We start from the raw sequence: 15,294 nt of genomic DNA on the forward strand, positions 1-15,294 counted from the left end.
TAGGCGTGCGCACAGGGTGTGCTGGGTGTGCCTGGGCACACCCTAATCACCTAGGGCACATAGCATTGCCAGTGAGGAGATGGGAAAGATCTCCCTGGGACCTGCTCTGCTCTATTTCTCCTTGCCTACAGGTACATGGCCCCGATACATTACTCTCCCTGCTGGCAAACACATGCATGTGTATTTCAACTTTGGGGTGCACACCTTAATGCAATAGGCTGCGCACACCTATGGGCGGTGTAGGTGGAAGCGGCGGTGGAGGAGGACCAGGCCCGGATTAACAGCATCATGGGCTTGGTGCTGAGGATTTTGAAGGGCCTTAAGGGCCGTGCCTTGCCATGCACCCAGAGGAGGAAGGGTGCAGCCATGCATGCCTAATTCAACATGGGATGCTGTCTCTGAAGCCCATAAACACATCCATGCATCGCCAACTGTCCCTCCTTGTCCGGCCTTCACGCTGTGTGGGGAGGTTCTGAGGGTGCTGCCTGGGGAAGCGAGCATAGAAGCCAGACTTCTGTGTTTACAAGTGACAGAAGAGCGGTAACAGTGAATATGGCCAACCCGGGGCCTATATAAAAGGTAGGGGCCTGGAGCTGCAGCTCCAATAGCCCCTACATTAATCTGGCCCTGAGGAGGAGGACGAGGTAGCCAACACTGCTTCTTTTCAAAAATTTTAAATGAGGGTACACCCCAAAAGAGTGAGAAAGAGCAAAAATGGAACAATGGGTGGGTAAGGTCGGTATCCATTGCTATTCTGCATAAGGTACGGAAAAGTCCCGTGGGATCCATGCCTGGTTCATTTTAATGAACGTGAGCTTGTCCACATTGTCTCTGGACAGGCGGCTGCGCTTGTCTGTTATAACGCCCCCAGCCGTGCTAAATACCCGTTCAGATAATACACTGGCTGCAGGGCACGCCAGCACCTCCAAGGCGTAAAGGGCAAGCTCAAGCCATGTGCCCAATTTGGAGACCCAGAAGTTGAAGGGGGCAGACCCGTCATTCACTACATGTAGGCGTGTGCACACATACTGCTCCACCATGTTGGTAAAATGCTGCCTCCTGCTAAGACGTTCCATCTGAGCTGCTGGTGCTGCTGTTTGTTGTGGCGTGCTGACAAAGCTTTTCCACATTTCGGCCATGCTAACCCTGCCTTCTGAGGTGCTGGCGGTGCCCTGGTTGCGTTGGCGACCTCCTCCTCCTCCTCCTCTGCCTTGTGCTTCCACTGTGGCCCCGCTGTCAGATGGGAATGCCAGCAGCATGGCGTCTACCAGCGTGCGCTTGTACTCGCGCATCTTGCGATCGCGCTCCAGTGAGTGAATTAAGGACGGTACGTTGTCCTTGTAACGGGGATCCAGCAGCGTGGCCACCCAGTAATCAGCACAAGTTAGAATGTGGGCAACTCGGCGGTCGTTGTGGAGACACTGCAGCATGTAATCGCTCATGTGTGCCAGGCTGCCCAGAGGCAACGAAAGGCTGTCCTCTGTGGGAGGTGTATCGTCCGTGTCCTCTGTATCCCCCCAGCCACGCACCAGTGATGGCCATGAGCTGGCCTGGGTGCCACCCTGCTGTGAACATGGTTCCATCTCCTCCTCCAGCTCCTCCTCCTCCTCATCCTCCTCATCCTCCAGAACTGTGCCCCTGCTGGACAATTGCGTCCCTGGCGTTTGCGTGTGCAGGAACCCACCCTCGGAGCCCCTTGCGAATGACTGCCCTGAAAGCCTTGGAAATGTTACCTCTTCATCCTCCTCCTCCTCCTCATCCTGTGCCACATCCTCTTCCATCATCGCCCGAATTGTTTTTTCAAGGAGGCATAGAAGTGGGATAGTTAAGCTGAGAACGGCGTCATTGCCACTGGCCATGTTGGTTTAGTACTCAAAACAGCGCAACAAGGCACACAGGTCTCGCATGGAGGCCCAGTTAAATTAAATAGCGGAATAGAAAATATGATCCAAAAAAAGTGTATGTATATCACACGTACACAACCACACTAGGCCCCAATTACTATTGTTTGTACCCCTAAAAGGCTAGATGAGGAGTAGGGGGAGTATGGAACAGGCAGCACCCTCAAACCTTCAGAAGTATGAGATGAACCCCAACAACTTGGAAAGGTGGATCTCTCTCACACGTACCGACACAGACTATCCCGCAATTCAATTGATCCTCAAAGGTTTTTATTGAATAGCGGAATAGGAAATATGATCAAAAAAAGTGTATGTATCTCGCACGTACACAACCACACTAGGCCCCAATTACTATTGTTTGTACCCCTAAAAGGCTAGATGAGGAGTAGGGGGGGTATGGAACAGGCAGCACCCTCAAACCTTCAGAAGTATGAGATGAACCCCAACAACTTGGAAAGGTGGATCTCTCTCACACGTACCGACACAGACTATCCCCCAATTTAACTGATCCCCAAAGGTTTTTGATTAAATAGCGGAATAGAAAATATGATCCCAAAAAAGTGTATGTATATCACACGTATACAACCACACTGGGCCCCAATTACTATTGTTTGTACCCCTAAAAGGCTAGGAGTAGGGGGAGTATGGAACAGGCAGCACCCTCAAACCTTCAGAAGTATGAGATGAACCCCAACAACTTGGAAAGGTGGATCTCTCTCACACGTACCAACACAGACTATCCCCCAATTTAACTGATCCCCAAAGGTTTTTGATTAAATAGCGGAATAGAAAATATGATCCCAAAAAAGTGTATGTATATCACACGTACACAACCACACTAGGCCCCAATTACTATTGTTTGTACCCCTAAAAGGCTAGGAGTAGGGGGAGTATGGAACAGGCAGCACCCTCAAACCTTCAGAAGTATGAGATGAACCCCAACAACTTGGAAAGGTGGATCTCTCTCACACGTACCAACACAGACTATCCCCCAATTTAACTGATCCCCAAAGGTTTTTGATTAAATAGCGGAATAGAAAATATGATCCCAAAAAAGTGTATGTATATCACACGTACACAACCACACTAGGCCCCAATTACTATTGTTTGTACCCCTAAAAGGCTAGGAGTAGGGGGAGTATGGAACAGGCAGCACCCTCAAACCTTCAGAAGTATGAGATGAACCCCAACAACTTGGAAAGGTGGATCTCTCTCACACGTACCAACACAGACTATCCCCCAATTTAACTGATCCCCAAAGGTTTTTGATTAAATAGCGGAATAGAAAATATGATCCCAAAAAAGTGTATGTATATCACACGTACACAACCACACTAGGCCCCAATTACTATTGTTTGTACCCCTAAAAGGCTAGGAGTAGGGGGAGTATGGAACAGGCAGCACCCTCAAACCTTCAGAAGTATGAGATGAACCCCAACAACTTGGAAAGGTGGATCTCTCTCACACGTACCAACACAGACTATCCCCCAATTTAACTGATCCCCAAAGGTTTTTGATTAAATAGCGGAATAGAAAATATGATCCCAAAAAAGTGTATGTATATCACACGTACACAACCACACTAGGCCCCAATTACTATTGTTTGTACCCCTAAAAGGCTAGGAGTAGGGGGAGTATGGAACAGGCAGCACCCTCAAACCTTCAGAAGTATGAGATGAACCCCAACAACTTGGAAAGGTGGATCTCTCTCACACGTACCAACACAGACTATCCCCCAATTTAACTGATCCCCAAAGGTTTTTGATTAAATAGCGGAATAGAAAATATGATCCCAAAAAAGTGTATGTATATCACACGTACACAACCACACTAGGCCCCAATTACTATTGTTTGTACCCCTAAAAGGCTAGGAGTAGGGGGGAGTATGGAACAGGCAGCACCCTCAAACCTTCAGAAGTATGAGATGAACCCCAACAACTTGGAAAGGTGGATCTCTCTCACACGTACCAACACAGACTATCCCCCAATTTAACTGATCCCCAAAGGTTTTTGATTAAATAGCGGAATAGAAAATATGATCCCAAAAAAGTGTATGTATATCACACGTACACAACCACACTAGGCCCCAATTACTATTGTTTGTACCCCTAAAAGGCTAGGAGTAGGGGGAGTATGGAACAGGCAGCACCCTCAAACCTTCAGAAGTATGAGATGAACCCCAACAACTTGGAAAGGTGGATCTCTCTCACACGTACCAACACAGACTATCCCCCAATTTAACTGATCCCCAAAGGTTTTTGATTAAATAGCGGAATAGAAAATATGATCCCAAAAAAGTGTATGTATATCACACGTACACAACCACACTAGGCCCCAATTACTATTGTTTGTACCCCTAAAAGGCTAGGAGTAGGGGGAGTATGGAACAGGCAGCACCCTCAAACCTTCAGAAGTATGAGATTAACCCCAACAACTTGGAAAGGTGGATCTCTCTCACACGTACCAACACAGACTATCCCCCAATTTAACTGATCCCCAAAGGTTTTTGATTAAATAGCGGAATAGAAAATATGATCCCAAAAAAGTGTATGTATATCACACGTACACAACCACACTAGGCCCCAATTACTATTGTTTGTACCCCTAAAAGGCTAGATGAGGAGTAGGGGGAGTATGGAACAGGCAGCACCCTCAAACCTTCAGAAGTATGAGATTGTGTTCACTGTACCCCACAAAGATTGAGTTCACTGCACCCCACAATGATTGTGTTCACTGCACCCCACAAAGATTGTGTTCACTGCACCTCACAAAGATTGTGTTCACTGTACCCCCCAAAGATTGTGTTCACTGCACCCCACAAAGATTCTGTTCACTGTACCCCACAAAGATTGTGTTCACTGCACCCCAAAAAGATTGTGTTCACTGCACCCCAAAAAGGATGTTGTTCACTGCACCCCAAAAAGGATGTTGTTCACTCCACCCCAAAAAGATTGTGTTCACTGCACCCCACAAAGATTGTGTTCACTGCACCCCAAAAAGATTGTGTTCACTGCACCCCAAAAATGATTTTGTTCACTGCACCCCAAAAAGGATGTTGTTCACTGCACCCCAAAAAGGATGTTGTTCACTCCACCCCAAAAAGATTGTGTTCACTGCACCCCAAAAAGATTGTGTTCACTGCACCCCACAAAGGATTTTGTTCACTGCACCCCAAAAAGATTGTGTTCACTGCACCCCAAAAAGGATGTTGTTCACTGCACCCCAAAAAGGATTTTGTTCACTGCACCCCAAAAAGATTGTGTTCACTGCACCCCACAAAGGATTTTGTTCACTGCACCCCACAAAGATTGTGTTCACTGCACACCAAAAAGGATTGTGTTCACTGCACCCCAAAAAGATTTTGTTCACTGCACCCCAAAAAGATTGTGTTCACTGCAGCCCAAAAAGATTGTGTTCACTGCAGCCCAAAAAGATTGTGTTCACTGCAGCCCAAAAAGATTGTGTTCACTGCAGCCCAAAAAGATTGTGTTCACTGCAGCCCAAAAAGATTGTGTTCACTGCAGCTCACACACAGAAAAATGGATGTGGATCACTGACACCTGCCTATCTCCAATCCCACACCACACAGCAATATCGATTGTAGTTTGTAGAACACAGTTTCCCTAAAATTCAGCAGACTCTGTCCCTAACAGGATTGAGAAGAGATCGTAGATCAGGATTGAGTGCAGACCCCACCCCCCACACAGCAATATCGATTGTAGTTTGTAGAAGACACTGACCCTATAATTCAGCAGACTCTATCCCTAAAATGCCTACAACTCGCCCTGCCTAAACACTCCGACCTGTCCCTCAATTCTATCCGGACACAAATGGTTTTTTCCTGCCTATCTTTCCCTAATCAGCAGCCAGCACGTTGATGTGTGCTCTGTCCCTGAATCTAAGCAGCATAATGACGCCGCTGCGGCTGCCTCGAACTTATAAAGACTTGGTCACATGCTTCAGACGGCCAATCACAGCTACTGAGACATTTGCAGGCATGGCTGGGATGGCTTAAGGCACACCAGTTAAACGATTGTTGATTGGCTGTTGAAAGCCCGCCATGAAAAGAGCGCCAAAGCATGCAAAACCCGGAAATAAAACGACCGAACACGGATTTTTACCCGAACATACAGTAAAGTGTCCGTGTCCGTGTTCGGGTACAAAAAATCCAATTATTCGGTACGAACACGAATAATACAGTCCGTGTTCGCTCAACACTAGTAATGACCATTTGAGATAAAAGACATGTTTAAAAGCAATGAGTGCACAATGCCAATACACATGAAATGAAGCTGGATGTTGCATATATCAGATATATAGAGATATATGGAAATGAAACATGTGATAAATCCAGTTTACTAAAAATCTAGCAGGGAGGGAAGGGGTAAAGAAGGGGATGATAAAAACTCAGGATTAAAAGTGTAAAGATTAAAAATTACCCAGGGAGGGTAGGATAGCTGAGCTGGCCATTTTTAAAAAAATATAAATGTCTAAGCCCTATAATAGAGGTAACATTTTTAGAAATGATAAGGTGGAGGAGGGGGAGAAGGATAGATACACAGACGTGTAATGTGACAGTATGAGATAGGGTCCAACAGTGTATGTTGAAAAAGATTGTCTTTCTAGATGAATGAGCTGATCTCAATCTCTTCATTCAACCCATAGGGAGGGAGAGAATTGAGAGTGTAAATCCAGAAAGTCTGCCTCTCGCACAGACGCTTGAAACGTTTGCCAAGAAGTAGACTGCTGGATATGGATTCAATTACCTATACCTTTAGACCAGTGGACTGTTCATTGTGTGTGGTGGCAAAAAGTCTGGGAACACTATGTTTTGTGTCACCCTTTTCCACAAGTCTTCTGTCTTCCCCGAAATGGGCACGAAGCGTTCTAAGGCTTTGGCCTACATAGAGTAAACCACAAGTACAGGTAAAGCTATAAACAATGCATTGCTAAGAGCAATTTTCAAATGTACGCATATGGTAAACCTTGCCATTAACTGTGAAGGTTTTCTGCCCATGGGTGACAAATTCAGATGTCAAGCATGTTTTTTTCTTACATTGATACATGCCTGTTAACTGGCAAAACATGCTCAGGGTTCTCACCCGGAGTTCAAGAGATTGGGAGATTTTGCTAGATGCTATTTTATTTTTGATGCTGGTGGCTTTCCTGTTTGAGGACTTAGGATGGTCTCCAATCCCTGTCCCGTAAGTTGAGCAGGCAAAGGATGAATGTACAAGGGGGTACGCCCAGCGGGCCGGGCTGAGGCGGCATGCGGTGGGCCCGCTGCACTGTAAAATGAGGGGATAGCTGGGCCACCAGGAGAAGAGTGCGGTACAGGTCCTCAACAAAATAGGTAGGATTCTTACCCTCAGCCCCTTCAGTCAGACCAATGATGCGGATGTTATTACATCTGCACCGATTCTCTGCATCCTCTGCGCAATATTCCAGGGTCTTCACTTTAGCCTGAAGGGTGTGTATAGCAGAGGAATGCTCCGCAACGGCATCCTCCACGTGGCCCATGCGCCCCTCCGCAGTCATGAGACGGGACTGGATCTTATCAAGGTCCTGCCGTATGAGCCCGACATCCATCTGTACCTTCTCGATCTTGGAGGTGAGAGCCGTCTAGCAGGCTGTAATCGCTGCCATCACCTCTGGGAAATGGGGTGGCGGCGAGGGAGAGCCCTCCAGCATGTCCGTCTGAGATGCCATGTTGACATGTGGAGTGGGCCTGCTGTCTCCCAAGGCTGCAGGACTGGACACCACCGGACTCACCGGTGGAAAGCACAGCTTCTTATCGCCCTTTGATCTTCCGGGTGTTCTGGCAGGCATCCGCTTCAGAAGTGGAGGATTAAGGGTGGTTGGTGAGCCAAGGACAGGATGAAAGAGCCGATATCCCAGCAGAGCTCCAAGGAAGACGTCAGCTCACTCCGCCATCTTAGCCACGCCCCCCCTCAATTTTCTAATTTTACACAGGTGCTTAAAGTAGCATCCAACTGATAGAAATAGTAATACAGTATGATAAAGCGGTTATATGTTAGAATATTAGGGCTGCCATGAATAACAATTGAATTATTAATATTATAATTACTATGTAGCTAGGTTTCCTGGCCTGTGGCCTGAGGTGGGTCTGCCATTGATACCGGTTATCTCTCCAGCCCATGTGAGCTGCAGCCCTGGGTGTGAGAACTGACACATTGACAGCTCCAGAGTCTTTGTTTGGTTGTTTTATTGTAGTTTTAGGGAATGGGAGAAGGGAATGAGTGGAATACTACTTTGGCTCGACTAGGTACAATTCTGGGACTTTTGTAGCAAAAATGGCCATTAGTGCTGTCTTGACGCCAGCCGACGCTAGCCAACGCTTACTAACTCTTTGAACACACTGTATCTCTGAAAGCTGTGCGGTAACCCCGACTTAAGTCTAGCAGATCCAGCACTGTAAAACCTTGAGCATTTGACACTGCTTGCACTGCATACCAGAAAGAAAAATAGTGCAGCGCTCATAGGTCACAATAAGATACATATGTGACTATAACCAATCATGCTAAATAGAAAGAACAGTCCATGCATGAGGCCGTGAGGAAGAGGTGTGGATGATAATAATCCTGGATTATAGGTGCTCTTCAGTGAACAAACTGCCCACCACCACATAAAATGGCCTCTCACTTTAGGACTAGAAGAACAGACACTCTTCACTAGAAATGGGACCAAACTGCACTGCTCCTTTAAGAAGATACAGCCAGACCTCCAATGCTCTTAGGATTAAGAGTACAGACACTCTTCACTAGAATGGAACCAGGTGGTACTGCTTGCACTGCACTGCATACACTTTCTTGCTTCTGTTACTCTACCAAGTTGTGATTAAAGATTTGTATAGGTTTCTGTTCTTTTTATGTGATAAATGTGAGGGTTTCGTTCTCGACACATGCCTGCTTCCCCTACTTCATTGCCACATGACGCTGTTCATCACATCTATAAATGCTAAGGGCCTTAACCACTTCAACTCTTAAGGTTTTACTGCCTTAATGACCAGGCCATTTTTTGCGATTCGGCACTGCCTTACTTTAACAATTGCGCAGTCGTGCGATGCTGTACCCAAATACAATTGATGTCCTTTTCCCCCCACAAATAGAGCTTTCTTTTGGTGGTATTTGATCACCTCTGCGGTTTTTAGATTTTGCGCTATAAACAAAAAAAGAGCGACAATTTTGAAAAAACAAAATGTTTTTTAATTTCTGCTATAAAACATTGCCAATAAAATTTTTTTTAAAATCAATTTTTTTTTTTTTATCAGTTTAGGCCAATTTGTATTCTGCTACATATTTTTGGTATCGAACGCCTTCTCTGCTAATCTCCCTGGACGCAGAGAAGGCATTCGATAAAGTCCACTGGAAGTATCTGGAGGTGGTTCTTTTTAACTTTGGGATGTCGGGTAACCTCCTGCGATATATATGTCTTAATCATACTGATTAGGAGAAAATCTCAATTGACACATTTTTACTTGGCACCAAATTCTACCCTCAACTACCTGGGGATACAATTAGTATTGCCTTCTATCCACTTGCTCTACACTAACTTAGAGTGTTTATTCCAAAAACGTCAAGATATTAGAAAGGTTCTCCGTGCTACCCAGTCATCACGGGTCGGTCATTTAGCCTTGATAAAAATGTTCTTACTGCCCCACCTATTGTATTTCTTTAGTACTTTACCTCTTCCGATTCTGCCTTGCCACCTCAATAAATTACAGGGGATTTTTAACTCTTTTATTTGGCAACACAAAAGATCTTAGATCCACAAGTCAGCGTTATATCTCTCAAACACTAGGGGAGGTCTGGGAGCCCCCCCGATGTTAAGGCATATTATAAGGTGCTTATTCTGGATCAGGCCAAATCTTGGTGGGCACCTCACAACTGGAAACAAATTGAACAACATGTGTTGACTCAGGACCTACGCCATGTATTGTGTGACTCCTGGCAGCACCACTCCCTCCCCTCCCCCGATCTTTTCTAGTCGCCATCAACGCAACTCTAAGAGTGTGGCACTCTATCCCGCAACTAAACTTAGGCATCTTATGTCAAACTTTATCCTATCTTCCGCTTGCTGCCTTAGCTCACTCCGGACTTATCTTTAAAACACTGGACGGAGGCTGGCATACGCAATATCAGCTGTCTATATACCACACAGGGGCTTGATGTCTTCCAGAACGTGTCTGCAACTTTTAACTAGGGATGATCGAACTTTTGAAAAGTTTGGTTCGACCAGAACACCCGAACTTCCCGAAAGTTCGACCCGGATTTCAGAACCCCATTGAAATCAACGGGACCTGAACTTCGGTAATCAAAAACACACAATTTTGAAGCCCTAAAACCCAACAAATGCCCCTAAAAAGTGCCTAGGGTTCTGGGTCATGCCCCAGGGACTATTAATGACACAAAAAAAGTTCTTAAAAATTGTCATTTTTGATAGAGAGACAATTATTGAAAAAATTATTGAAAAAAAAAATTAGATTTCTTTGGATTTAGTGTCTGGGGGGACTAAAAAGTGTACCTGTGAAGTTTCAGCTCTGTAGCATGTCCAGGAAAAGAAAAAAAAAAAGATAGTTTGTATTAGAATTGCAGTAGAGCAGGATAGTGGCTCCGCTATTTTCACACCCGGCCGTTTTTGTTGCAGGCGTTTATTGAGCTTTTTTGTGGACGTCTTTGGAGGCAGGCATCACATCTGAACTTCTGTGTAGGGGTATATATACACACACACACACATGTATGTATATATACACATACACATATATAGGTGTGAAAGTAGCAGAACCCTATGCCTGCGCTAATTAAATAATTTGCAGGCATAGGGCTCTGCTCCTATCACACCTATATGTGTGTATGTGTATAAATACATATATGTGTGTGTGTATATATACCCCTATACAGAAGTTCAGATGTTATGCCTGCCTCCAAAGACACCCAAAAAATGCCGAAAAAAACGCCTGCAACAAAAACACCCAGGTGTGTTGTTGCAGGCGTTTTTTTTTGGGCATTTTTTGGGCGTCTTTAGAGGCAGACATAACATCTGAACTTCTGTATAGGGGTATATATACACACACACACTTATATGTATTTATACACATACACACATATAGGTGTGATAGGAGCGAAGCCCTATGCCTGCAAATAATTTTATTAGCGCAGGCATAGGGTTCTGCTACTTTCGCACCTATATGTGTGTATGTGTATATACAGTTGTGTTCAAAATTATTCAACCCCCAATGCTGTAAAGGGTTTTAGGGAATTTAGTGTACATTTGTAATTGTATTCAGAATGAAATCCTACAAGGACTTCTTAAAGAACCATATGCAACTAAAATGACATCAATTGGTTTTGTAATACAGTAGTAAATGTTTCTTTTGTGAATTCTTCATTGACACAATTATTCAACCCCTTAAAGACTACCACTCTGAAGAACAGAGGTTCATTGAAGTGTTTTCAATCAGGTATTGAAAACACCTGTGGATGTCAGGAAGCAGCAATAAAGCCTAATAAGCACCAATTAGGTAGCTTTAAAATGACTGTGATACTCAGCTCCTTCTAGACATTTACTGGTGTGGTTACAAACATGGTGAAGTCAAGAGAATGGTCCAGGAAGACAAGAGAAGAGGTGATTACTCTTCACAGGAAGGGCAATGGCTATAAGAAGATTGCAAAGATGTTAAACATACCAAGAGACACCATAGGAAGCATCATTCGCAAATTCAAGGCAAAGGGCACTGTTGAAACGCTACCTAGTCATGGCAGAAAGAAGATGCTGACTTTGACTGCTGTGCGCTACCTGAAGCGTAAAGTGGAGAAAAGTCCCCGTGTGACTGCTGAGGAACTGAGAAAAGATTTGTCAGATGTGGGTACTGAAGTTTCTGCTCAGACAATACGGCGCACACCGTAATGAAGGCCTCCATGCCAGAACTCCCAGGCGCACCCCCTTGCTGTCTCCAAAGAATAAGAAGAGTCGACTGCAGTATGCCAAAAGTCATGTGGACAAACCACAGAAGTTTTGGGATAGTGTTCTGTGGACTGATGAAACAAAATTAGAACTGTTTGGGCCCATGGATCAACGCTATGTTTGGAGGAGGAAGAACAAGGCCTATGAAGAAAAGAACACCTTGCCTACTGTGAAGCATGGCGGGGGGTCAATCATGCTTTGGGGCTGTTTTGCTTCTGCAGGTACAGGGAAGCTTCAGCGTGTGCAAGGTACCATGAATTCTCTTCAGTACCAGGAGATATTGGATGACAATGTGATGCAGTCCGTCACAAACCTGAGGCTTGGGAGACATTGGACCTTTCAACAGGACAATGATCCCAAGCATACCTACAAGTCCAGTAGAGCATGGTTGCAGATTAAAGGCTGGAACATTTTGGAGTGGCCATCACAGTCATCAGACTTAAATCCGATTGAGAACCTCTGGTGGGACTTAAAGAAAGCAGTTGCAGTGCACAAGCCTAAGAATGTGACTGAACTGGAGGCTTTGCCCATGACGAATGGGCGAAGATACCCGTAGATCGCTGCAAGACACTTGTGTCAAGCTATGCTTCACGTTTAAAAGCTGTTATAACTGTAAAATGATGTTGTACTAAGTACTAAGATTGAATGTCACTTGGGGGTTGAATAAAACTGATAATGATGTGAGCACAGAAAAGACATTTGTGGTTATTTAATTATAAATGTTATGTTATATTTGTCTGACCTACACGTGCCTCTTTGATTTAATTGTAAGCAGGATGACTGAATGATCAAAATCAATGTCAAACTGGCCAAAACAATCAATTTCAGTGGGGGTTGAATAATTTTGAACACAACTGTATACATACATGTGTGTGTGTGTATATATACCCCTACACAGAAGTTCAGATGTCATGCCTGCCTCCAAAGACGTCCACAAAAAAGCCCAATGAACGCCTGCAACAAAAACGGCCAGGTGTAAAAGTAGCGAAGCCACTATCCTGCTCTACTGCAATTCTAATACAAACAATCTTTTTCTATGGCGGTCACTCTGACATGGAAGGGTTTTGTCACCCTGCCATAGCAGTCAGAGTCAGTTAACCCTACACTACACTACGGTCACCCTGACACTTAACACTTTCCCTACAGAAACTAGATTATTATATCTAACTATAGTGGAAAATAGTACCCTAACTACACTAGATATCCCTTTCCTCACACTAATAATTGCTAAAGGACACTTTTGAAGCAGGAGTAACAGAACTGCTTCTACTCTCTTCCACATCCCTGTATTACAGTGCTAGAGATTTGGCGGGGCTATCTTATATACTGGGGGGCATATTCACTACTGATTGGCCTCTGGACCCCCTAGTCACTCCAATCACATTCCTAGCATCCTCCTGCCCCCTCAATTGGCTTTTACTGATGGTTCTGGTCCAATCACGGGCTTTTAAAGCCCAGTTTCTGTCCCATTGCATTTTGGTTGGTTCTGGTTGCCGAATTTCGAACTGTCAATGTTCGGGTCGAACCGATGGTCGACCCGAACCGTTCGATAATCCCTAATTTTAACATTCACAACAAGGGCTTTTACATCTACCTCCGAAAATGTCATGCTTTATCATCAATAGAGTGGTCTCCCAATCAGCTGCCCGAAGCCTTATCCTTTTCTATGAATCTTGCAATTCTTTTATTAAGGGAATATCCACCATATAAAAACTGCTCGCCAATCCTCAAGTGGATCACAAATCTCCTGCTATGACATACTGAGAAACAACTCTCCACCTCCATCGCCCTGTGGCACCGAGCTCTTCAGAAACGCAGAATTTTTTCCAAGAACAAAGCACACTGGGAAATACACCCTTTCTTATTAATTCTCACATTAGCTCTCAGCCCTCTCAGTGTCTTTATGACTTACGGGCCCCACCCCCAGAGAAGCCATCTATTAAACTATTCCAAGTACTGAGTCAATGTACAATTCCTTGTTCTAGTCACTTCTTATTTACCTGTTACTCTGCATAATATTCTTTACAGGTCTGAAACCCTTGTTCATCCCCCCTCCCCCGATTATAGCTTTTTTTGTGTTGCCCTGGGCAGTATTTAGCTTCACTTTCTTTTTTCTTTCTACTGATGCCTCAGTTACAGGTGTTATTGACATTAATTGCTTCTGTATGTGTGTTTGCATCAGAAATGTTCACACCCACTTTGTAACCTGTTATGGCTTTGTACTATCTCTCACAATCTCAATAAAAACTTTATGGGAAAATTTTTTTTATTATGATATCACATCACTCATTCAGTTTCTTCCATCTACACATCTGTAACTGCTGGAGTGCAGATCTGCAGATGATAATGGAGGCATAAATAGATGCCAGTGGGTTGCAGATTGAAGGCAATAGTGTGCCTAATGCCATGCTGTAAACAATAAGGAACCTATTTGAATTTAAAAAGGTTTATATGCAGTTATGGTGGGATTATCATGCAGGTAAACTGAGAGATTACGTTTTTGGATTGGTACTAGTTGTTGATTTCAGTAGCCCTGACGTCATTATCATTAAAACTCTCTCTTTTTAAATTTTGTTCTGTGTTTCCTGGCTGTATGATTGTCCTTTACTATGATTCTAATGTTGTGGTACTGTCTTTGACTATATAGCATTTGCCTGACCCTGGTCATGAACTTACCTAGCAACTTGTCTTAAGCTGATCAAACTGATTTTACAATCTCTTGTGGAGCTACCATCAGTGATGTAGAGAAAGGGCCTGACTGATTGTTGACATAATGCATCGTTTTGGTAAATCTAAAGATTTATATATGGAGGGTGTACATTGAGATTTTACAGTGCATGGCCAGCCTACGTTACTCTCATCCCAGTGTCTGCTCTGGTAGAGTGCTTGCTGCATAAATTTCAACCCCGCCCCTGGAGGCTCACGGTAAAACTGGGTTCTTTCAAAGCCAGCATCTTAGAAAAAGCCTATTATCTGAAAGTGACCCTGTTCATCCTTGGTCAATCTAGCTAGTTTGCAGTTGTCCAGTGGTTATCTGCATGGATCCGACATGTAGCAATAACTCCTGGAGGGGTTGCTGGAAAAATAAAGGGTCCCCCTTACCTGTTTAAAGGCTACCCACCATGTGTTCAGTCCCAGAAGCACACTGACACATTCTGGCTCAGTCTTTAAGTGTCTTTTGAAGATTTATTGCAGATCTTGAAAATAGTCAGCAAGGAAGGATGAGGGTGCAGAATACTCAAGAGTGCACACAGGTCTTAAAGGACCGCTTCCTTGAAAAATCCTGTAGCAGACTCTAAATGCTGAGAGTGGAGGGAACAGCCAGTTAACCTGAGACACCCTGCAAGCAGTCACAGTCCTTAGCAGCAACCTCTGGTGACTAAACCTCAAATATTTCCACACCTGAAGT

The sequence above is a fragment of the Pelophylax lessonae genome (assembly GCF_965119305.1).
Source record: "Pelophylax lessonae genome assembly, chromosome: 7".
Lineage (NCBI taxonomy): Eukaryota > Metazoa > Chordata > Amphibia > Anura > Ranidae > Pelophylax > Pelophylax lessonae.